Raw genomic sequence first — 24045 nt, 5'->3', positions numbered from 1 at the left:
AATTTGCTCGAGAGGGAAGCCACATCACATGATGATTAGGGTCATTTAAATTGAAGATTTAACAAGGAATTTGGGGTTAGATTTTACTTAGATATCTTTCAATTAAAAGAAGAATTTTACGGTAACCACATTACAGGATGATTAAGGTCATTTATATTGAAGGCTATTTCTAACAATATTATTTTAACATCGGTTTCTTTGAGAGGGCTAACCCTCAACATTTGCACAATTTTTACATTCTAAGTCCACATTACTTGTATCCTGAGTTCTGAGTTATATATAACACCGAAATTTGACCAACTCAATATATATATATATATATATATATATATATTATATATATATATATATATATATATATATATATATATATATATAGATATATAGATATATATATATTTAATTTATTAAATTTCCTTATGACTTGAAAGGGCTCACTACATACATTCAACCATTTTTACATTTTAAGTCCATATTACTTGTATGCCTGAGTTCTGAGTTACATATAACGCCGAAATTTCACCCGCTCATAATATTTTTTTTTTAAATTTGTTAAATTCATTTTTTATTTGCAAGGGCTCACTAGAGATCGAAGCCTTTTTATGTCTCGCTCCAAACCTCCTCCAAGCCCTCTGTGTCATAGTAACTAGCTAAAATCGAAGCCAAAGCATATCAAAATCAATGTATGTTTACAAAATCGTCTCAAAATCCAAATTTCCACATCTTTGTCTAGACAGTCAAAATCATCTAGAAGTCTCTGTTGTGTGTATAGTGGAAAGACAAAATCATCTCAAAATCCATATTTCCACAACTTTGTCTAGATACTCAAAATCATCTGGAAGTCAAATTCTCTATTTTTGTTAGGAGAGACTTTGTGCAGAACACCTTAAAATTGTTTGAATTGTATAGCATCTCTAATGTGATCAAGGGTAATAATCAAAATCAAAATTCTCCATCTTTTGCCTCGGGATATGCTCGAACAGCAAACATCAAATTTTCTTAATGTGATCAGGGTGATAATCAAAATTAAATTCTCTGTCTTCTGCCAAGAGAGACGCTTTGTAAATAGGGCACTAATTCTCTTTAATGGTAACAACCTCCATAATGTGATTAAGGTAAAATAATCAATTATTTACCAGAGCATTAAATTTCCAAACCCGTTTGAAATGAAATGGATTTTACTATGGACTCAAATTTATAATGGCGCACAACAAAGAATGTGTTGGTTTCTGAAAAAATAGTTGAGATCTAAAGTATAATGTAAAAGAAAGCTAACGATTTGTTAATTAACCTTATATGATATTAACTTAATTAAAATCACCAAAATTAATACTAATCCATTTGAGCCCCATAGCTTTTAAGTAACAAGAATTTAACAGGTTTTATTTTAGAAGTTAAAATTTTTATTTTAATTCCTGAGCACTGGAGCCTTTAAACAGCAAGTCTACAACTGTTTCTAGAATTGTTGATCCCAAGGTTGAGATGGATCATTGCTAGCTTAACTATATTTAAATCTTACTACCTTGTGAAATTAGTATTTGTACACGTCAAAGTTGATTATCGCTAGATTGATTTGGGTTTTGCTTATGGCATTATCTGTTAGAGGCCTAATTCAAGGTTCTTCCTCATAGAGTATTTGCACTAATTTATGGGATCTTATAGTCTTCCTCACAGAGTACTTTCACTGATTTGTGGTCTCTTACGTACTTTTTAAGTCTGTTGGGTTTTCTTTTCGGTACTATTTTGACGCTATTTGTACCAATCAAAGTTGATTATCGCTAGATTGATTTGGGTTTTGTTTATGGAATTATTTGTTATAGGCCTGATTCAATGGTCTTCCTCACAGAGTATTTGGACTGATTTGTGGGCTCTTACAGTCTTTTTAAGTGCGTTGGGTTTTCTTTTGGGTACTATTTTGATGTTGTTGGGCACAAGCTATAGGGGATACATTGAGCATCTATTGGGTTTCATTTTGAGCCATTTTCAGACTTTTTGTGTGTTCAAGACACATGGGCTACTTTTCTTAGCTGGGATGGAAGCATTTTTGGAGACTTGCCTTTGATACCTTCAAAATCATCTATGTCATTTCTTTGGAGTAAAATATTCTGATTTTGATAACCTCTATGTCATTTCTTTGGAGAAAAATAGTTTGATTTTGGAAAACGGATGATAACCTAACCTTCTCACCTATGTCATGCATAATTCTATCCTCTTCATGTTTTCATGCCCTGCCTTAGTGCTCCCTCCATTAAGAATTATTTATGTGATTTTTATAAGGTTTCTTTCCCATGACGTAGTATTTTAATTTTTATAAAACATGACTTGGTATGTTGTGCCCATTGATGTCCTTGGTTTATCTTGATACCACTGATCCAAAATTGAAAGGGGTGAACATTCAATATCCAAGATGTAGAAGCAGACCAGACAGATTATAAACACTGCATTGAAATTTTAGCAAAATAGGAAGAGTGCATGTACATTAGAAATAAGAATAGGTTTGCCATTAATTGGGTGGAATAATAATTGGAAATTCGAAAGGGAACATGACTGGATTTCCAAGGAATACATTCGAATTTTTCCACCTGAAAAACAAAACAAACACAATGACAAAGTGATGTAAAGACGACTACAGTTTCATTGGAAAATTATTTATAAAATAGAGTTCCAGAGACCAAGACTGTGCATTCATTACAAGTCAATGAATTCTCTCAAGTACTATATTCAAAATACAGAAAGGAATTCAAAATTCTATAGGTGTATAGATTGCACGAGGGGAGCCAGGTCACAAGATTACTATTCATACTTCTTCAAAAAGGGATGTTAATGTGTAGTATGGAAAAGTAATGCATCCTTTTGAAGGAAACATCAAATAAAACTCTAAAACTCTAGTGATGCATCAGGTGGCGGTGATGGAGGGTCACCAAAACAGATGACCACCATAAAAGTAAAGTAGGCCAAATGAGGCCTCTTCCTCAGAGACAAACAGGGAAACCTACAAAGAAACCTTCCAAGCACACATTCTAGAAAAGATAATCCCAAACTCCATATATATGCAGAGCATCCATCATACTTTCCACCGTACCCATTAGGATCGAAGCTTTTATGACTCATATAAGCACAAGTGCCCACGAAGGAATTGCACTGGGCCAAAGCGTTAACCAACACAGTTTTGACACCGAAATCGACAATCTTGACTTCTATTATTGATCAGTAAATTGAAGGGATTTATATCATGGTGAACAATTTTTTTCTAATGCAAGTAATGCAAGCCCTTGAGCACCTACCCAACTAGCCTAAAACTGCAAGATAGATGCTCATAAATCTATGTCGCGTTTTATTTTTGGTTTTTCCATGGGGAAGATCTGACTGAAGTTTTTGTTAGAAGAGCCTACAAGACAAAATTAGTTTGATGTTTTGGATGAAGTACAACAGTATTATAGCCCTTTGACATTGACACAACCTTTTCAAATTGACTTGACATTGATACAATAATTACTATATTATTGTGGTAATTGTGGTAATATTTTGAGCCGATTAGAATGGATTTTTGTTTCAATGACAAGTTGGAGACAACCTTTATATTAAAAAACAAAAATCATCTTGTGAAATTAGTATTTATACATGTCAAAGTTGATTATCGCTCAGACTTCCTGTGTGTTCAGGACATATGGGCTACTTTTCCTGGCTGTGATGGAAGCGTTTTTGGAGACTTGCCTTTGATACCTTCGAAATCACACCTACCTGGCAACCTCAGCCAAATAGTGTTATGGGATTTTCTTATGGGCTTGAAGAACTTGTGCAAGGGTTCCACTGTCCATGTAGTCCAACACAAAAGATATCTCTCTTCCTTGATCATAACATTGCACAATGTGTGGGGAATTTGCTTGAATATGCCATAACACTGCAGGATGTGTGGAGAATTCACCCTTCAGAGAATCTCCATTTCCCTCATTATTTTCTTTCAAACAACAATCTCGTGCTTTTCCATAATGATTTTGAGGGCATAAATTTTCCCAGTCTTGGCATGCTTAACCTTGTAGACCTTACCACTACTCCTGTTAGGTTCTTATACCAATAGGAGCCATAATTTAGAATGACTAAGGTCAAGCCTTGTAATATTGTACATACCTTTTCTTTTTGCAAATATTTTCCATATGATTTAAAAATTAAAAAATTGAAAGAGGGTATGTCCTAAAAGAAAATCAAAGGACAAAAAGAATAAGAAAAGGTCTAAAAAATGAAAAAATATGAACCCAAAAAACAAAAAGTGACCATGAAAGTGTGCAAATCTAAATTCCACTACTATTTACTTTATGCATAATAATGATTGTGTGTAGCTTTTTATTTATGCCACAATCCATGGTAGTAAAATTGTTTAATCTTGGTTATTTGATGCTTTGAATTTTATGTTTTTAGTTAGAGAATAAAATCTGACCAAAAAAACTAATCTTCGTAGATCATTAGATAGGTAGAGAAAATAAAAGGAGCTCGTCAGTTTAATTTGAGCCCTTGGATGATATAAGGTTAGAATTAGATAGATTACTTTTCAAAAGAAAAATGGATGATATGGGTTTTCTAGTCTAAATGCACCCAAATAAAATGAAGAAAAAATGGTAGGGTAAGTAATGGGTAAGAAGAAGAAAGGTTGCTGAAGCATAAAGTTGATTCGGTCAAAACACATGCATCATGCTTAGACACATATTTATATATGTATGATCCATTATGGAAGCAAAAACAAAGGTTTGCAAGTTAATATGTTTAACTCCCCCTCATTCATTTTTAAAACAAAGGTTTGCAAGTTAATATGTTTAACTTCCCCTCATTCATTTTTCCCCTTTACTTACTAATTTACTATTCACAAGTATGTTCTAGCACTATAAATCCTTAAAGTCAAAGAGGCTTAGAGCATTTCTCTAACTTTTGGTGGGATTGGACCCTCGGCTTAATGACTTATGGACATCAAGTGTTAGAATCCCCTTCATGAAATTCATTTCCCTCTCATTACCCTAATAAAACCCATTTTCCTAAAGATAAACTTCATTTGCATAGGAAAAGTGAAAACCTTGATGTAAATCCTATTTCACTCAAAAAGCCCACAAAAGTACTTTGTCCTAACTTAATTATATAAATCCCTCGGTATACCTTTTCCTGTAATTGTATAAATCCACTAAAAAATATCCCAACCCATAGTTTAATTATAAACTATACCATTTACCCCATATCTCGACGAATAGATTAATCCTGTCATTAAACCCTGCCCGATCATTTTAACCTGTCATTAACCTATAAATAAACCCCCATGTAAATCCTATTTCTCAGGAAGCAACAATGTTGGTCAGAGCCATGGAGGAAATGTCCATACAGGCTACAGAGATGAATAAGCTGAAGGAAAAGGTGACAAGCTTGGAAACATATTACAAGCTTGCCAAAATCATGCACAAGGAAGAAGCGCAGAAAGAAGCCAGAATGAATGAAAGATTAAAGGCCATGGAGAAAGATCTAACACTAAAGGAACCCCTTGGGCAAGCCAAGGAACTACTATGGGCCAATATCATTGACTATGTTAATGATATTTGGCCATCCATTCAAGTAATTTTTTAACAGATAGATCTAATAAAGTTTGCTACAGAGGCTATCCAAATAGTCAAGGAATAATTAGGAGACATGCCTGAAGATGCAACCAGACTTATCCACTTCCTCAATAGTAAAAACAAGTATGAACTTCAGGAATTGGAAATAGAAGACAGGACAAAAACCATTTTGGAGGTGAGAAAGGTCCTTTCCAAGAGAAACTTAATGTTAAACTTGGAGGAAAAGTGTCAAAATATGCAGGTAGTAGTAGATAGATTTATGGCCAAGTTACAAATTTTGAGAGAGAATGGGTTACCCAATTCCTTGGTCATAAATGACAAGCTCATGACACAACAGGATTACAACAACAAAATTAGCGAGGTATCTAAAGAATAGGCCAGTACATCATCAATAAAGGCATTTCCAACAGGTAAGGTTCTTTACCAAATGTTTGAAAAAAAAATTTTCCTCTAGCATGAGGTAAAAAACTTATCCATCACTAGGCCTACTTTTGCTAAGTGCACCGCGGAAGATGAAATATATAGAAGTATGTTGAAAATAAAATTACTTGATGCTGAATGGTGGGAAAAATTGACTAGTTTACTGTAAGAAAATTGCAATAAAAAGGTAAAAGCAAAACAGCCAGGTGAAAAGATAAAGACAGGTCAGCAGGGTCAAAGAGTATCAAATGAAAGCCAAAAGTAAATGAAGCTTCTAACATAAATAATCAAACAACAAAGAAGTATAAAGGGCTAAAAATCAAACCATAAAGGCCAGTAGTACCACAATAAATGGGACAACATGAAAGTAGTTCAATAGTTGTCTCTATTTTCTTGCAAGAAGATATTTTTATTTACTAGATTAAATCTCAAGTTAGTTTGAGATATTTTGTAATAAATTTTGTATAATTACTTCGCAATTCGAAGTATTTAGTGTGGATTCTTAGACATTTCTATAGACTTCTTGATCAAAAGAATGTAAAGCTATAGTATCACTAACTGAGACAACAAGCTAGATTGATGAATAAAGACAAGATATTTCACAGGATTCATGTGTTAAGAAAGTGCAGACAAGTAGTTTCTTATGTTGTTGTTATCTTTCTTAAAATTTTTCCACAATCGTTAATGTATTTTTGAATCTGAATGTTATAATTGGAACAATATCTCATAATTTGTTTGACTACACTATGTTTTAAGAGTTAGGCATATAAATGTTTTCTATTGATATCTAAGTTGAGGAATTCTTTAATTTCTCCTTACTTTAGGTTGTTTCTTGCTAATCTAGATCAAAGGATTCTTAAGTGCCCTTTGTTTTCAATTACCCTCTATTCCTCGATTAGATCTTGGTCTGAGAACCCTTAATTGCTCTCTCACCCTGATTAACACCATTTCACCCCCCTGTTCCAAAGACCTGCACGTTACTCTGCTAGCTTTCCCTTTGAACATTCCCTTTAGAGAGTTGAACCAATTCTGCTACCCTTTTGTTGACTCCATAGCCCAATGGTCTAAAGACATCATTCTATCAATCCATTTCAAGGATCCCACCACCCAATCTTGAATACAAATCAAAGACCCCCAAAACATTCATAACTACCTTGAAATCCCAGCAAACAAAGCTAAATCATATAGAGAGAGCCCTCTTTGAGCCATAGGTTGGCTAGAGCCTATGCTCCAAAGTTGGCTTGTCGTTACCTCAGTCATTTTCTTTCTTTGAATAGCTTCTAGAGAAATCTCTGAGTGATAACAACTCCCACACTACAAAGTACCCCAAAATTGAAATCTTCTTGAGATATTCGAGTGTAACTTCTTCAAGAGGAATATAGGGAAACTTGCAAGTACCATTCATGTTAGGGGGCTTCAGAAGTGGAAACGGCGTAGTAATGGTAAATAAAACAGAGAAACTGTAATAGGTAGGTGATTACCTCATTACCCTGACCACCAAGGGAATCATCTGATCACAAAAAGATTCTTAATTGTCTAACAAGTGATCGAAGGGCGCAGGAGGGTACACGTGGCAACAGAGGGAGGTCTTTTTGAGAGGGGAATGCCTTACAACATAATTAAAAAATTACTTGCTATGAAAAAATTTACAATACCATTCAATTATTGCCACCATATGATGATGAATGAAAATATGATTTACTTCCATTCAAACCTGGTTTCTTAAAACATGTATATATTACCTACAAAACTTATTTTTAAATGTGCCTTTACTCTTGAAACATGCATTGGATTATGAAATGTATCTTTCAACCACATGTTTGTCCATTGCCCTATAACAATGAAATTGTCATTTCTTTCCAACACGTGTTCAACAATGTTATATTAATGTTAAATGCTATATTAATGTTAAGATAACATTTGAAGTTGTAATTAACACTGTAATTCAACTCTTATACAATCTATTATAATATGCATGCAAATTATTTTGTATGACAAACTAAAGAGCATAAATCTACATAACATTTCTAAACTATTACCTTGGATCAGGCTTAAGGGGAATCTTCATAACTCCCATATCTTTTATTATACCCTTCATTTTTTAAAAATTGATGGGAAATCATTCTTTATATTCATAAAGTAACTCTATAACTTTACTGATTTTATCGTCACCCCAATAGTCCCTTATTTTTGCAAGCTTGGGATCCTTTTCTTATCCTATATTCACCTTCTTTGTCTTTAGTGGCTTCATTATATCTGGTATCTCTAACTAAGGTCCATTTACTTCGTGGTAAACTTCTCATTCTACTATGTTTATGTTGTTGGGATCTTTTTCTTCTTCTATAGAAAGGTTATAACATTCTAGTGCATTTTTTGTTTGCACAACCCAATCAGGTTGTTGGCATGTCAGTTTAGTTACATTCTCAAAGATCCTCCTCAAGAATGTTTGAAGGGCCAAATCTATATATGGACAATCATCCTAAAAGGTGAATGTTAATATGAAACCATCAACCATGTCTTCCCAATTCACAGTACCATGCTAAAGCTCTATTTCTAGGTACCAGTTCTTATGGATTGTCTCTAATGTATGAATGAATCCATGTACCCATTCTTGTTGTGGAATCTCCTTCCATGTTGTAGTACATAACATGATATTATTTTTAGGATTAGTCTAACCATCATACTTTATATCCATCTCCGTATTTATCTAACCAAATATTATCCACATCAATCTTTGACATTCCTGCCAGTCTCCTATATTCTTTTTGTGTGCACCCCAACATCTAGCAGGAGTAGCTTTTAGGGCTATATGCAAGGCTAACAACCTTTGATTTTGTGGGACTTATTCTTCATAATCATTAATAAAAGTATTCACATCACTTAGACCATCACAAAAAGGTAGGTTACATACCTCTGATGTCATACAATGAATTGATTTGGTAATTCTGGCACAATACTTTGTGGATACTTCATGCAGCCTATTCTACTGATTTTCCAATTCTTATTTTGAGTTTGACGTACAAGAACTATCATGCTACCAACTCAAATTTCCTTCTATAGTAAGGACTAGGGTTAACAAAATCATGTTCTTTTGTTGTAAATTTATAGATATTATCTATGTCAGTTGCACAATACTCTTCTTCAACTAGTTTTGTATATCTTATTCCTTTTGATGGATCCAAGTGAACAATTACCCTCATATTACTTCCCTCCACTATCATTTGTCTCTTCTTTAGATTAATTATGGCCATAATATCAAATGTCCAGTCAAGTCTAAGAAATGCAGGATGAGGGTTACTATCATCAATGATCCCTATTACTTCAAAATCAATAGTAGTGTGAACTCCTTCAGTATTCACTGTTACACCTCGTACTCTTCCTAAGGGGTATACCTTTTGTTGATTTTCCATCCTTAACTGAATAGGTGACAACTGTAGCTTTGGCTTGCCCATTAATTCCCATGTATGCTTTGTTAAGAAATTAACATCAGATGCCATATCTAGAATAACTTGATCCATCTCATATTCTACTATGTACACACTAAGCCTCATTTCTCTTCCAGTTCTCTTCTGTCAATGCAGATTATTCACTGTGCGCATCTCACTTCATAGAGTTTCTTTGGATGCCCAAGAATCTATGAACTACCAAATCCCTTCTATAGCCCTTTGATCTCTTAATAATTTCATAAAGTTTCTAGGAAAGACTTTAAAGTACCTCCTTGATTTGTTGACTCCTGGCCTTCTGTTGGAGCTCGACCCTACATCAAAGTTTGGTTCTATGTCGAAGATAATGATACATCACAATTACTTTTCTTACTTGGTTGTTCGCTAGAGGTTGAAGCTCCAACATCCATAAAAGTTCACTTTGATTCCATAAATACTTATTTTTCCTTATGATTATAAAAAATAGGAGCTTTCTCAACAATCTTTCTCACCCATTTATTTTTAGATTCTTTCTTTCCATCCTCTTTATCACTACCAGTTGTAGCTCCACTTCTAGCAACCATTCTAATTTGAGGTTCATCACTCCTTCGTTCAGTGGTCATCATTTGAATATTTTATGTCACTTACTAATACCTTTTTTCTTGCATCTTCAACATAAGTACAAGACATTCCTCAATTACATGGTCAAAGGATTTACAATACTTACATCTCGTCATGGGGTTCTGACAATCTCTTGTAAAATGACCTGGTTGGTCACAGTTATAGCAATTTTTTTTTCCATTTCCTTGACCAGATCCACCACCTCAACCTCTTCCTTGGTATCCACATCAACCACCATGCTATCCATTGTTCTCATGTCCATGCTCTTATGATTTCATTCTATAATCACTGACACTATGCTCCATCATTAGTTCATAAGCTCGACAATTGTTCTCATCATGTCCCACTGATTTACAAAATTTTTAGTATAGGTTCCTTAGAGTTTGCACATATTTATGTAACAAATAACAATATTCGGAATGATATCCGCCTCTAGTTGTAAATATTTCATACCATAGGCTGGATCTTGCATTCAAGGGATTTGGTGCTCCAGTAGCCATGTAATTTATGAAAATATGGCAGTGTTATTTAGAATGTCCCTCCGATTTGCATTTCGTACACCATACTTCTTCTCTAACTTCTTTTCTTTTCTTCATATCTTGTAACTATAGTGTTAGGTTTTCTAATTGATTCTGAATCTATAGCATACCAGTGACAGTATCTCCTATAGGTGAAGCTTCTAATTTCATTGCAATATCGATGGCTTTGGCTTAGGTTCCTATCTTTTGTTGCATTAATGGAAATCTGATACATAATATTAGAATAGCTACAAACCACTCCTGATGTTTCTACAGAGCTATGTCAAAGCTAACTTTAACTAATAATACCTTAAATCTTTGATCAAATTCCCAAACACACTTAGTAGGTTTCTGTTTGATCTCTTTTAACTCAGTGACACACTCAGACTCAGACTTTCACTACTTAAATTGTCTTATCAATGTTGCTTTAATATCTACAAATGTTCTGAGCTAATTATTGGAATACTTCATATACCATGTCATAGATCTATCTTGAAGCATTGTAATGAGTTGGGCATTATTTATATTTTTCATCATTGATATGCTTCACTTTCCATACTACTTCACATAAAAACCAAAACTATTCCTAATCTTCTAATCTGGTTCCTTTGAAAATAGGTAGCTTAATATATTTAGCCTTACATCTTCATCAAGGAAGATGGGGAGGGGGAGAAGTAAGGGGAGGGGGATGGGGGGTAGAAGGGGTAGAGGGAGGGGGGGGGGGGGAGTTAGGAACACCCTTGCTTTTACTCGATTCTGGCTTCAGTGAACTCTTAGGTTGGAAGTCTGAATAACATGGAGTTACTTGAGGGTTATTAGTGAGAATTTATTCACATTCAGATTCACTCAAAAGAGGGTTGTATTCAGTCTCTACAAAAATATTTAGGTCATGTCGACAAGATCTCTTTTTGGTATCTTTTCTATATCTCTTTCCACTTTGTGTTACTTCAATGTTTGGTTAAGATTTACTGCCTCTTGTTCCAAACATAAGTAAACTAACAATCTGGTTGTATATGTAAAACTCCCTTTTCACACAAAAGCATATTAATCCAAAGTTTCAAATATTTCAAATACTTACCACACGGTCCCTTGTTGGATTGTCATTCTACTTTGTTGTAGGACACAATCGAATCTACCACAAACTTAGTAATAAATCCTCCCAAGATGCTATCAATATAGAAATCAGCAACACCTCAAATCCTATTGTCAACACTCTTGAGTCATTTTATCAGTTCAATGGAAGATTTTAGGGGCTAATGTTTGCCCAGTGAGCTAATTTTCCATGATTTTTCCACAAAAAAGATTCACCAATTTCCAATTTTTAGAAAATACGATTCACCCAAATTTTAGAATATAAAATTATTTTACCTTAAAAATCGCCAACATTATATAGAGACTATATATAAAATCATTACAATTTTGAATAATTTTACAAATATATCTATAAACATTTTATAGTTTGCATATTAGGGATTAGTGAGATTCACCAGTGCTTTTAAACTTCAAGAAAATTTTCCATCCTTAAAATTTTTGATGAGATTTTATTCAAGAGTCCATGTCATAGGTTCTCCACCTTTAAAACATGCTTTATTTCGATCAATATTGATATCCACTTGAAAATCTCACTAGATAATGAAGTAAATAAAATTTAATATCGATCTATAAAAATATACTTCTGTGACAAAGCTTCAGTTTTTAAATGTGGATTTATGTTCTCTTGATTCACAAATTGTTGCTCCTTTAGTTTTACCAAGTCTTGAATTTGTTTCTTCAATGGATTCCACATAAACATATCCCTCAAATAGATCCTTGCCCCAACAATAGAACCATTTGTTGGTTTGTTTTGGGCAAACCTAGGTTCGACCTATACTGTGCACCAACAAAACCCTCAATCATTGGCCCTTTCAGGAACAATGTGCAAGGAGATCGCAGTATCACCCTAAGTGACTATGGGAGGATGTAGAGCAAGGTTTCTTAAACTAATCTGAATTTAAACAGGAATACAACAAATTATAGATATAACCAAAAATACAAAGATACAACAGAAATAACACCACATTTCATTAATATCAAATACTGAAATGTGCTTACAAATAGAATGGAAATAAGTCTAGCTCAGGCGATGGTAGTGTATCTCTGAGAAGAGATGTGGCGTATACATGCCTCTCAGCTCTTTTACAATGAGGCTCAAGGCCCTAGTTATTATTGAAGAATGTGATAAAACCCTAACTGAAGAGATGTAACGCCAAGAGTTTGTGGGTTGCATTGGGGTTAGTTTGGCAGCCAACTTCCCGGGGTCATAACTTGGTCATATTATCTTTTTTTGGTGCATACAATACCTTGTTGGAAAGGTCTATGTGAATAGTACGGGTTATTCCACAAGCCCCTACTGATGGGTGTGGGCCCATAATGAACATTAAAACAAAAAATTCCATTTAGGGGGTCAAAACTGCTCCAAAAGTTTGGGACCGAAAAACTGCTAAAAATAGTAAATGCTAAAATAAACAAGGAAAAAAATGAAACCGACTGGAGGTCTAGGTGGGATAGGTGGTTGGCCACCATTATCCACGTAGATAATCCCCCCCCAGGAAGCAATGTTCCCCATTGCATGCGGAGTCTCCATGAGGTGAGGAAATTTCTGCTAAACCTTGTCCCTGGTGAGCCACTCGCCTTGGTGTAGGAGTTGGCGAGCTTTGACAACCCGATATACTTGGATATTGTACTGGTGAGTGTTCTTGACTTATGTGTCTATAATCCAATTAGTTTTGGCTTCTTCCATGTACTCTGGTTTTAGCTCTATTGGTGTGAGCTATTTTGCGTTGTCTGATGTGTCTAATAATTGTGGGAAGTATGGTCGAAGGCGGTCCACATGGAACATTGGGTGCATGCCAAGGAATGGGGAAATTTTGAGCTCATAAATATTGTCTCCCACATCCATGGTAATGGTGTAACGAGCATATCAGAGTGGTATGAGCTTTCGATGGGCTCTCGTAAGGAATTGTTTATGCAAATGCAACCAAACCTTGTCCCTGACCTGAAACTTGTGTGGCACCCGATGTTGATCAACCATTGCTTGTACTTCGAGTTTGACCTCTCGGGACATCGTGAACCTACTGGCGGATGAGTTGGATGTGTTCAATAAATTTGGTCGCTTTATCAACATCAGAGAATACATGTGTGGATTATGTTTGTGTAGTTGCATGAGGCATGACAACATCAATCAGACATAATGGTTGAAATCCTAGACCCACTTGAAAGGGACTATGACTAGTCAAGCTATGGACAACTCTATTATAACTATGTTGCACATATGGAAGACTCCCATCCCAGGCTCGAGGATACTTGTAGTTATACATGCAGATTATGTGCACTATCGTCCTATTGATGACCTCCGTCTAGCCATCAATCTGGGGATTGAAGGTAGTCGACTTGGCGATCTTGGTGTCCAATAGTGTCTAGAGGCATGACCAGAATTTGCTCAGTAACCTGCTATTCCGATATGATATAATGGTCTACAAGATCCCAAAATGTGTCCATACCCATTCAAATAAGAGTTTGGGATTGTCCTCTGCGGTCATACTCTTCTTGAAATCTGCCAATATTTCCATCTTAGAAAATATGTCCATGACAACGAATACACAGTCATTACCATGCTTGGTAGAAGGGAGGCCAGAAATATGGTCCGTGGAGAAGGATTCCCACTTCTAGCTGGGAGTAGGGAGAGGAGTGTAAATTCCTTGCTTCTTGATGGTTGGCTTGGCGATGCTGCAAGCCGTGAAGGATCTGATATATTTCCCAACATTGAGTTGGAGTTTGGATGAATAGATTTTTCTCCACACCAAAGCGTCATGTGACCCAACTATAGTGTGCCTCCTAAACCAACTTGGAACACTCACTTGAAGGAACACAAAGGCGGCCTAGGTAGCATAATAATGCATCCTGGAGATGGAAATTAGGAACCTTCTTTCCATCTACTAACATATGCTATGTGGAGGCAAACTATGTATCGTTTTGTATAGTTGCAGCCATCTAGAGGTCTCATGACCACAACAGTTGAGAACAGTAGTAAGTGCTGCAACTAGGGACTAGTTGAGGCAGAGTGTAACATGATTGGTGCTGCCCTTTTTGTATTTAATGTTCAAGTGGAATTTTTGTAGATATGTAAACCACTTCTGATGGTGATTGTTCTGCCACTTCCCTTGTGTCTTTATAAACTAAAGAGTTCAGTGATCAGTGTGGATGATCGTCTCCTTCCCCATACTATACTACTTCCACTATTGGCAAGACTATAGAATGCAATACATCTCTCTACCATAGGTGGGGTACTTCCAAATTGTATTAAAAGGTGTCTCACTATGATAGGCCACTGAATGCTAGTGTTGGGTGAGGATTGCACCAATAACATAGTATGAGGCATCTGCCTCGATTTCAAATGGACGCCGTAGGACTGGCAGTGTGAGTACCAGTGTAGAGTAGAGGCAGTGCTTCAACTCAATGAATGCCTTATAGTGGGACTCGGAACAAGAAAAAATTTCTTTCGCCCCATCCTTAGTAATCTGACTCAAAGGCCAAGTAATATGGGAGAATCCCAACATGAACCTCTGATAAAAATTTGTAAGGCCCAAAAAGTTGTGAAGCTCCATTAGAGTGGTTGGGGCTGGGGAATCCCAAATGACTTATATCTTAGTCTAGTCCACATGCACACCATGCTCATGTATGATGTAACCCAATTATTGGACCTTACTCATGCCAAAGATTTATTTCTCCAAGTTGGCACATAGTTTGTGTTGTCGAAGGGTTTGAAGGACCTACTGAATGAGTTGCAAGTGTTCTTCCCAACTCTTTCTAAAGATGAGGATTTCATCCAGATAAACCACCATGAACAATTTTGTGAAGGGCCGCAAAATGTCATCCATTAGCCTCGTAAAAGTAGCAGGGGCATTTGTCAACCCGATGGGTTTAACCACCATTTGAAACGAACTTCCTTCGATTTATAGGTGGTCTTCCATACATTTGTGGGATCTATTGGAACCTGGTGATAACCAAACATCAGATCAATTTGGTGAAATACTTGGCCCCCTTGAGTTGGTCCAACAGGTCATCAATACATGTGATTGGATATCTTTTCCTGAAAGTGATTTTGTTTAATGCCTGATAATAAATGTAGAGCCTCTAGGTCCCATCCTTCTTCTGTACAAGTACAATCAGGCTCTCACAAGGCGAGGAACTTGGTCAGATGTGCCCTTTCTGTAGTAACTCTTGGATTTTCTACTTGCTCTCTTCATTTTATAGAATGGAGTGACGATATATCGTCCCATTGGGTAGAGGTGCTCCAAGAGTTAGATCGATTGAATGCTTGACTTGAAAATGCAAGGGTAACCCTGTGGGTGAGGAGAAGATGTCCCTGTATTCTTCCACGATCGTATCCACCTGCTTCTGTATCTTGGAGGAACCCTTCCCAGGGGTCATGGATGTGGCCATGACATTCCCCTTACCTTGACAACGAATCAGAAAGGAAACAAATTTCACAGTCTGGGAGATGACCTTACTACATTTCTTAGCAGAGATCAAAGAGATGGCAGTAGGTGGCGCTACCTCTGGTATCATGTATAAATTAGTACCCAAAGAAATAATAATAGAGCGAGGTCTAGAATCATATACAACATGCCACTTCCATAAGTATGGTTTTCCTAATAATACATCACAAAATTCATGAGGAGCGACATCACACAATACCTCGTGCATGAAGGGATTGATGTTGTAGGGAAGGCCAACCTATTGGATGACGTGGAGAAATCATCATTGGTGAAGCCACCTGATGGTGTACGATTGTTGATGTGTTGTAGTGAGTAGGCCCAACCACTTCATGACCTCTCCTAAAATGAGGCTCTTTTGGCTCTCGCTGTCGATAATGAACTGCAATAGTGAACCCTTCACCCACATCTATTAGTGGAATGGGATCTCCGCCTATTCTATATCTCCAAGCTCAATATTCTAGATCTTGGTGGTGGCCACAGTGGCACATGGATCCATGTCAATGATCTGCTTCCCTTTGTCATTCACATTATCGGGTTCTGACTCAGAGTTAGAACATGTGTCGGACTCAGAAGCCTTTAGCTCAACCACTAGTGATTGCTTGCCCTGAAACTTACTTGTGTTGTGAGTGGAGCTCTTATGGAACTCATGCCACCTTACCATGTCCTTCTTGGTCTTCTTAGTGTTGTTCATTTCTTTCAGCTTTCACGAGTTATCCTAGGTCGCCCCACCTTGGCTTTTCCCTTTTCACTACAACGTAAGGGTGCCTTTCCCTTGCTTTGGATTCGTAGATTGAAGGTCTCAATTTTTTTGTTTAAGCTTCTTCTTAATCATGACAACGTATCAGTACTCTGTGCCGAGTGAGGAGATGTCGAGGAACTCTGCCTCATCCTGTATGTCCCTGTGTAGGCAGCTGCGATACTTGAGATCCAAATGTTTCTCAAGATCCTAGATACCCAAGTTCATGTGAAGTGTATGAAAAACATTGGTCAACTTTGACATGTCTTGGTCCCTTCCCTATCATAGTGTGGTCGACCTTATTTATTTATCCTCATAGCTCCCAATAGAGTGGCACTACCCCTTGATGGTGTCCTAGAATAAATCCCAAGTGGGTGAGACAGAAAATAGTGAGGGCGTACTTTCATCTTTTTGCTCATAGTAGGTTTCCCACCAGTCCTTGATGTGAGTGGTGGCTTTGAGAAGATAAAAAGTAATCTTTTCCCAGCTGGAAAAATCATGAAGAAAAAAATATCCCTCTAGCATATTTAACCATTTATCTATAATGTTCGTGTCTACTTGACCCTCAAATCTGGGAATGTCAAAGTTAACTTGTACCTTAAAGATTGTGGTGTTTCCAAAGTAGCTACTAGAAGTAGATGTGTCACCCTTGGGTAGATGATGAAGGATATAAGAAAACGTTTTCATAATCATGTTCCTCTATCACTCGAGGGCTTATTCGTGCAATGTTTTTTAAAGGATCTCCTACCCCCCTCATCTTTCTTTTCTTCCACCATGGGAGGTCATCGGGATTTCCAGGGCTAGCCTTGCAAAGGTTCAACTAATTCAAGCCCTAACTACTTATATCCCAACCTCATTAGGGACATAGAAAGAAAAATATGGAAATAGCATACTGCAATGATACCACTGATCCGAATTTAAGCAGGAATGCAACAAATTATAGATATAAACAAAAATACAAAGATACATCAGAAATAACACTTCATTTCATTAATATCAAATATTGAAATGTGGTTACAAACAGAATGTAAATAAGACTAGCCCAAGTGATTGTAGCTTAACTCTGAGAACATATGTGGTGGCTACATGCCTCCGAACTTTGTTATAACGAGGTTTAAGGACCTACTTATTATTGCAAAACATGAGAAAACCATAAACAACCAAAACCCTAACTCTAGGAGATGTAACGACAAGCGTTTGTCAGCCCCGTTGGGGTTAGTTGGGCAACCAAATTCCCAAGTCATACCTTGGTTATATTATCTCCATTTGGAGCGTACAATACCTTCTTGGAAATGTCTCTTCAAGTACTTTAGGTTTTAATCTAGGCCTCTGTCAATGGCTGTGTGCCTGTAGTGCACCTCAAAAAAATGTCGTTTAGGGGGTAAAAAATGTTCCGGAAGTTTGGGACCTGCAAAAATGGTAAAAATAGTAAGATTGAAATAAATAAGGAAACAAATGAAAGCCACTAGAGAACTCTGTGGAATAGTTGGGTGGCCACTTGTATCCACTTCGATAAACAATCTTGAAGGATTTGGATACGTGGTATTATTTTGTTTTCTTACTCTTGACATGCATACATTACTTTTCCTCATTAACTTAAACACTTAAACACATCAAATAAACTCATAAAACATCATTGTGCTATAATAACATGCAACTGTAATAAAATGATATGCTACAATAGGTAAAAAAAAATATACACATGAAGACACCAATTTTACCGTTGTTAATCCCAATGTGGGACTACGTCCACAAGAAATGTTGCTTATAATAATAATTCATGTACAACAAATATTTCTTAACCTACGAACTCAACTACAGGTTATCTACACAATCAACTACAGATTCATACCTTTGTGCATTCAACTGCAGAGCCTTCCCTTCAACACAAAACCACATATCACAATGATACAACCATAACACAGATATGGATCAATTTGATACTTCCCTTCTTTATTTTTTGACCCTATATATACTATTACATCATTACAATACCATGGTCCACATACCATGGACACCCTAATACAAGAAACTATGGTTTGAAAACCATTGATCTTTTACAACATTACAAAACGAAGGGACTGTGCCCTATCCCGAAGCCCTTATACTGCATGGTATATCCAAAATTTCTTTGTTGTGTGCTCCACTTCACAATCTGTTACATTCTTCATTGTGCACTCCGATGCACAAAGTGTAGAGTCTTCACCAAAAACTAGTCCAAGTTGGGTGGCACCCAACAGGGGATTTCTAATTTGTGAACCTTTGTGACTATCAACATTTTAATTAAACCCTCATGACATAGATTGTGTTCAATATCCTTTCTCTTATGAACCAGGGTGACCATATTCATCACGATTTTTAATAGAAAATGAGGCATGTTAAGTGGCTTGTGCCCAAAAAGGTGCATTAAGATCTAGTTAAGGTAATGGTATACCAAACTAAACCTTCCTTCACATGTAACAAATTTCACAAAAATCTAAACCACATCCTTCTAGAGTAGAAGTAGAGCTTCCCTACATATTCCTTTCCTTAAATCTAGGAGAGGAGATGGTTCCTATAGAAATGCGCTGCAACATACTCCATAAATTTTAGAATTCTTTGACCATCTTTATCCTTCTTGGGGAAATATGGTTACATCCACAATATTTTTTTCACCTACTATAATAGTGAGTTTCCTCAATCCATCCATTTTTTTTTCAAATTCCAATGCAATGGTAGAGTCATTCCCTTTAAAGCAACCTTAGAATTTGTCCCATCCTACTTCTACAAATACTTTCCATACTTCTGGTGTAATTTGGATGGCATTGAGACTATCAGGCTCTACATAGTTTACAGATCCCCCCTGTAACTCCTTTCGCATGTAACCGCGATTGAAACCCTTACTGTTATCTTCATCTTCTATCCCTTTTATAGAAAACCCAACGAAGAATTGCGCTCTAAACCAAAATATTTCCAAATATTTGTGGCTATGGAAACATGATTATGCCTCCAACAACATGATGAACATTAATTTATTTCCAACTATATACAATGCATGTCATTACCTTAGTCAATATTGAATAATATTGGCTAAGTTGGACAATGATAGACCACCCTTGACAGCTAGACTAATTCAAAACAATCTTGCATGATATCTATTGGGTTCAGGAACTTATAGGAATGGTATAAGTGAAATGATGTTTGAGGTGGTAAAATATTTTTGAATAGGTGTATAAGCTAGACTAAGGGGTTTAAGTACGAGGGTATATGAATTAAAGGATTTTCATGCTTAGGTTGGTGTGAAGAAAGGAATTTTAACCACATATTTGATCCTTGTGTAATAAAAATAAAGCTCTCATAATTTTTTTGGAATTTCGAAAAATAGGTTTATAATGAAGGAATGAAATTAGGGAAATGAGAGCTACAAGTAATTCTATAGGTCAATATGGATAAAAAAGTTTAGGATGAATGATATCCTTTAAGGATGTAGATATTCAGGTATGCATGTTATTTTTCCTAGTAACCGTAGACTCCTTGCTTCAAATAAAAACCAAAATATTGATAAAGAAAACTCTTGGTGATCTATGAAACCATGATAATATTGTGGTTGTGAAAGATATTTATGTCCATGTTCTCTGATGGAATCTTATAACCTACACTAGAAACAAGCAGCCTTTAACATTAGGTGTTTCTCACAAGAAATATGTATGGATAGCCAAACAAGGGTATATATATATATATATATATATATATATTATATATATATATATAATATATATATATATATATATATATATATATATATATATATATATATATATATATATTCTCTTTTCTTTTTATCCCTTTTTTCCTCTTTCTTTCTCTTTCTCTCTCTTTTCTCATTTTCCTTTTTCTTGGCAGTCTCTATCAGGAAGTTTCTTGGTTTTCCAATGAAATCCTATCATATTGCACCTTATAAAGGTTTTCAAAATAGGAAGAGTTTCTTTACTTAGTGGCTTGACCAGAAACTATTTTTCCAGTGAAACTAGGTGCTAGAGGTGCCTAAGACTAGGTTTTCACCTGCATAATTTTTTTCTCTTTTTTTTTTTTATAAATTTTTATAATTTTTATTTTATTTTATTTCATTTTATTTTATTATATTTTTTATTTATTTTATTTTTCAGTGGGATTGAAAAATCATGGACTCATACAGGAGGGTTGACCAGACAACTTCTCCATAATTTCTAAATCAAATTTCTTCTTCAATTCCTTGATGAGTCCTTCCTTAGATTTGGGCTTCCTGTATAATTGCAATTGATGCCCATTGACCATGAATGGTGTTTGAACATCATTAATAGTATGAAGCCTTGTAAAACCATTCTAAAACATAGTTTCAATATCATATGGACCTATCCATTGGGTATGAAACTTCCCTTTCAAATATTTATGTCTTGAATCGAAAAAAGGGGTTAGTATCCAGCTTTGAATTGCTTCCTTTTGATGATCTTATCATGCCACTTTCTCCATTGTTGTTGAATAATAGTCATTTTCTGAACAACGTCTTGGTGTAATTTTTCAAGTTCATTGAGTTGGTCTAATCGATACTCTTCAGCTTCAGAGAGGTCCACTAAACTTGTAGAGTTGTCCTTAATGTTTTAATTTCAAATTTAATAAGAAGGACTTCCTATTTACCATATACTAATTCATATGGTGTGAAACCAACGATGTTTTTGCGAGTAACTCTATAGACCTCAACCTCAAGTCATGGGGTATTCACTCAATGAACCTTTGACATATCATGTGCATTTGTGGCATATTAAAAAATACCCTAAATTTGACTAAATATTGGAAAAAACTCTAAAAATCACATTATTTAACCCCCTACCAATCTGATTCCCAATCTAAAAAACCCCTACTCTTATGAGATATTGTAGGTATCAATTTTTTCATTAGCATTTTTTATATGCATTTATAGTTTTTCATTAAATTCTAGCTCCATTTTTTATTCTGTCAATATAAAACCCCTTTACCCCTATATATCCCCCACTATATTATGTCAATTTTTCCTCAATAAATACCCCCAATATGAATGCATTTGATATGGTATTTCTCCCTTAGTGTAGCCCCCGTGCCTTAAGTTGGTGAGGACTTTCCCCCTTCCACTAGGTCCTCTGTGCAATATAACCTTCATTAGGTCCTCTATGAGAGGTAGCATTGAGGGATTAACCACCACTCACAAAGCTTACATGCTCATGGTCTTTACGCCTACACAGAGCCAATTACTAGTCCCAAGCACTAACTCCTGACACTTTATCCTTGTGCACCTTTGAAATATTCTAGGGACTCTACTACACGGTCTGTGTCTCGTGAAGACCCACATGACACTTCACCCTCATTATTTATCTTTCAATGCAGCTACACATGCCACCTACGATCCATTGGTGTCTGGTCAGCGTGCAGAGACCTTCATGAGTGCCTTTTCTTTTGTTCTGTGATCACACCTGTATGATTACACATCTTGGTGGGACCGCTAACTAACACATGGACCAACTACAACAGTGCTAGCGTCAGTTGTCTTTCCACCTAAATGCCACTATGTCCTAGATCATTCTCCAACTTGAATCTCCTTCCGAAGGTCCTCTCCAAATTTAGATAATGTCCAATCTTTTTTATCATGCATCAAATTTTATCGACTAATTTTTGAGTGAAGTGTTGTTGGGTTTCCCATAACTATCTAATTCCTAGAATTTTTTTAGCCTCTTTCTCAATGGCCATGATCCATCCCATATAGTCCTTAGTTAGAATCATGTATTTTGGGGCATAACCCAACAACTGGAGGAATTTTTGTTTAGTCCATTTCTTGAGAACTTTAAGAATTTGTTTTCTAGCGAAATATCCCACCAATATTTATTTTTCCATCTGATGGATATCTTTAAGTGAATGTCCTCCCCAAGTACCCGTGCATGTTTCTTTATCTTCTGTTTAGTGCATTTTTTACCTTGTTTTATGGAGGGACTAATTTTTGAGGAGGTATAGGTTGTAATCCACCTCCACTAAACATTTCTAGTGAGAGAAGGTTGTTTAGGAAATTTGCAAGAAATATGACACGTAAATAACTAGCAGCAAAGTCCAAGGAAGGAAATCCAAAAAGCATAGACGGGGATCCATTTTTTTGAAAATTCAGTGAGGAACCTAGTGATAGAGTGACACTAGGAGGAATGGGAAGTGGACAGGACACCTAAGTAGGCACTGCAAGTGAAGGAATTGAAGAAAGAAGAACAATGGGAAAATCACCTGCCACCATGGCCGATTATGGACCTTCCCCTAAGGCTTGATGTGTCATGATTTACTATGAACTTGCAATAGGTGAAGGTATTCCCCATACTACTAACAATATGAAATATTTTCTGATGGCATGTGAAAGGGACAAATTGGTTCATGGACCTCATGGTGAAGCTAAGATGAAAATCTTTGTAGTAAAATCATTTGAGTAATCAAGTTGATCTTCATACATGTTTATGATTTGAATTAACTCAACTTATATTATATATTTAAAACTCCATACTAATTATGAAACTTAAATTAAAATGTTAAAATTACATTATGCTAATTTTGTTTTTTTTACAATTATTATTACCATATGATATATAGAATATCATGGTTCACATTACTTTATAACATGGCAATGACCATTTAAAGTGGCCCCATGTCCAAAAGTTAAAAAAATCAATTAATTTAAAAAGTTAAATTATATATATATAAAATAATGTGTGTTGAAAGTGGATATCAAATTATGACCATAAATAAATAAATAAATAAATATATATATATAATATATATATTATATATATATTATGAGAATGTTGTATTTTTATTATTTTTCATATAATGCTATTTCATCTCAAATTATTCCATCCGGAAAGTCCAGAAAGTCTCACTACAGACAACTCCATTATTATAAAAATGTTATATTTTATATTTTTTTTTATGCTATACATAATATACTAGAAATGTATTTCAATTTTTAAATTAAAATGAAGTAAACTAGGAAGGTTATTAACTTTTATAATAATTAATAAAATGAAAATTGATCTTCTTTATTATATGTATGAACATAAATAAAATTAAAAAATAAATCTTATAAAATGTTGTAATTTTTACTATTTTTCTGTTATTCATAACATACTATTATTATGTGTTAAAACTATTAAATTTGATAATAATCAATAAAATGAAAAA

General features: G+C 35.4%; 1 pseudogene; it reads right to left on the bottom strand.

Moving 5' to 3' along the window:
* Nucleotides 1-2748: 2748 nt before the first annotated feature.
* LOC149195006 (mitogen-activated protein kinase kinase 9-like) overlaps nucleotides 2749-24045 on the bottom strand; it is a 43369-nt pseudogene continuing 22072 nt past the window's right edge.

The sequence above is a fragment of the Pinus tabuliformis genome, chromosome 2_2, assembly GCF_031772625.1.
Source record: "Pinus tabuliformis cultivar Carrire ecotype Pingquan chromosome 2_2, CPIR1, whole genome shotgun sequence".
Classification (NCBI taxonomy): Eukaryota; Viridiplantae; Streptophyta; class Pinopsida; order Pinales; family Pinaceae; genus Pinus; species Pinus tabuliformis.
This window is presented reverse-complemented; position numbering and strand designations above follow the sequence as displayed.